The 2813-nt window shown below is 33.3% G+C and overlaps 1 pseudogene; it reads right to left on the reverse strand.

Annotated features, from left to right (window-relative positions):
- Positions 1 to 1214, reverse strand: part of LOC141840527 (alpha-1,3-arabinosyltransferase XAT3-like) — a 3041-nt pseudogene extending 1827 nt beyond the window's left edge.
- Positions 1215 to 2813: the final 1599 nt, after the last annotated feature.

The following is a 2813-nucleotide window of genomic DNA, read 5'->3' on the forward strand; positions in this document are numbered from 1 at the left end:
CAAGATAAGAATAGCGTATCCAACTTCAGATTTAGCGAATCAAAGTGTGGTCAAACTAGATCTCAAAAATCGCAATAACATCGTGATGATCCCTATCAAGGCACCTGGTTGCTCAGGTGTGTTGGCCTTGTTCTCCACCCGATCATTAACAGTATCATTTGCATCTTGAACCGAGTTGCCACCGTTCTTTGTGCCTTCCTCCTCTGCTTCACTTGTACTCTCTGTAAGAAGTTAAAAATTAGCAAAAAAGCTCAGTAACCTGCAACCAAGTCCAAGAACAGACCTAACACTTCATCGTCCTCCTTCCCCTGGAGATTCCCTTCTTCATTCTTTTCTGTAACAGGAAGCAAATCTATGACCATTTTACTGATTTAGGAGTTCATCTTATTAACAGAAAAACATGATAAATACTTGAAATCCATCATGAGTTGAGTCGGATCTAGTGAAGATCCTCACCTAATTGCTTAGAAGCCCGAGCATCATCTCTTAGAGTAGGAGCTACTTCTCTCCCTCCACATCTATGCATCAGAAACTCAAACTTGAGCTTTAAAACCGCTATTCTAGGATTAAATTCACACCAAACAACAACAAATATCATGAGAATTACCTGATCTCTGATTTCCCAACTTTGAGCCAACTGGAACAATATCAAGATTAAGTTGAGAAAAAAAACACTTTTTTTTCATAACCGGCTAATTTCTCGTAGACAAAAAACAAAAGGAACTCACAACTGGGAAAAGTAAAAGGCCTGGAGATCATTATGAAGGTCATGGAAACAACAAAGCATCCTACGACAAGCATAACGAATCTGAATCGCTGCGTCTGGCCGGCGTTTCGGAACAGCTTCAATTTGTTCGCCATCTCTTCTTTGATCTCCTCCTCTTCGCCGTCCTCTCTCAGGAGGAGTTTGCTTCCTTCTTATCTATTGACCTCCCGAGGAACCTGAATGCTGTCTGTTGCCAACCTCATGATCAAAAAAGAAAAACATCTTGATAAGTTTAATAAAGATGCAGTAGCAGTCAGTGAAACCTAACCATTGAGGTGGTTGACTGAGATGGGTATCTGACCATCCTACCTTGTTCCATGAACTGGCCGTGCCAGCAGCCAGCAGGCTTGTAAAGTAAGCAGAGGTTGGTGGAGGAAAGCAGGTGAGGCGTATCTTAATCTTCTTCTCTAAGCAAGGAAGCCATCAGCAAGGAAGCAGTGGTTCACAAACAAAGTGATTGATGTCGAAATTAAACTCTTTTTGTCTCTCTGAATTTGACTTCTCTCTGTGTTTTGTGATAAAGTTGGAAGTTAGTGGATATATCGTAATCGGTGTGTTGGAGCCTCGACAACGGTCCACTTCGCGGACAAGTGAAAATTTTCACATCAATAATATTTAACAATTATAAAAATATATTTCTTATATATTACTTGTAATATTTTTGTAAATCAAATATAAAAACAAAAAAATATTTTCATTCTTATTCAATACGTTTAGGTAGCTGTTGTTGTTGTTTTCTCCAGAAGCAAGCATCAACTGAACCACTACATGGAAAGGAACAACAAAATGATAACTTCCACAGTGGAAATTAATGGTCGATTGCCTAAACCTCTAATATTAGGCTCCTTTTAATTACCCAAAGAAAGTGATTGGTGCCCAAAAAAAATCTAAAAAAGATGCATTTTATAATTATTTAGTACATCTCCTATGATTTTTTTTTTAAATTATATAAAATATACAAGCGTAACCTTCAATAATAAATATAGAAAGAAATCTATGTTCGGAGTTATTTAAGATGCTTAGATTTTACTCAATTTTAATTAAATATAAAAGGTATAGTACCTATTTTTTTAATAATAAGTATAAGTATAAATAATTTATGTACATGAAAGAGATCTTTAAGGGAGATCATTAATGAACAAATAGTAAAAAATATGAATTCATAATTCATCTAGCTAGATTTTGATCCATCTAAAATTAGACGAAGTGATTTTTTTTCTCCCATCTCGTAAAATATCAATTCCACCCTCTATCCTAGGCATGCTTGCAAGCCCTATTAGTAGTAAATAAATCAAATATTCATAAATAAATTTAATATTTAATTTAGTAAAAGTTTATTTATATTATTAGTTCAATTAAATATAAATTTAAATAATTTATTAAATTAAATAAATAAATTTGAACATATATATATTCAACTCATTAATATTCATGAATAATGTTCGTGAACAATATTCATCAATAAAATTCTTATCAACATGTTAAATAAAAAAATTAAAATAAATAAATAAGTTTATATTATCAAACTTAATGACCCACTAAATAAATTTAAAATATAAAAATTATAAACAATCAAGTGACTTAGCTTGATAATATTTAAATGAATCAAATTTGAACTAAACTCAAACTCAAAAAAAAGAAATCAAACAAAGTTTGATTAATTATTTCAATGACTTAGTTCATTTTAAATTTGATTTAATTTGATTTGATCCGATTACCTTATCATATGAATTTGAACATCTTAGATTTGTTTACAATCCTATCCACGGCAGTCGCTTGTTCGAAAGCTGCTGGTGAACTTGCGACGATCAGGCTCGGCGGCCACTTGGTCTAGCTTGGTTCCTGGCCGTGAACTCAAACTATGAAGTGTCGGCGTGGGTAGAAATGGCATCCAATTTGCGGCCCAAATCCAATTGGGGCCCAAAAATTTCAGCTTTTTTTTTTTTGTATCACACCAACTTAGTCCAAACCGAATCTCTAACCCAAAAAAATAATAAAAAGAAATTATTTTAATGAGAATAAAATTTAATGTAATTTTTAATAATGC

Source organism: Curcuma longa, chromosome 11 (genome assembly GCF_044706935.1).
Source record: "Curcuma longa cultivar G26 ecotype Majalengka, Jawa Barat chromosome 11, ITB_CL_G26_1.1, whole genome shotgun sequence".
NCBI lineage: Eukaryota > Viridiplantae > Streptophyta > Magnoliopsida > Zingiberales > Zingiberaceae > Curcuma > Curcuma longa.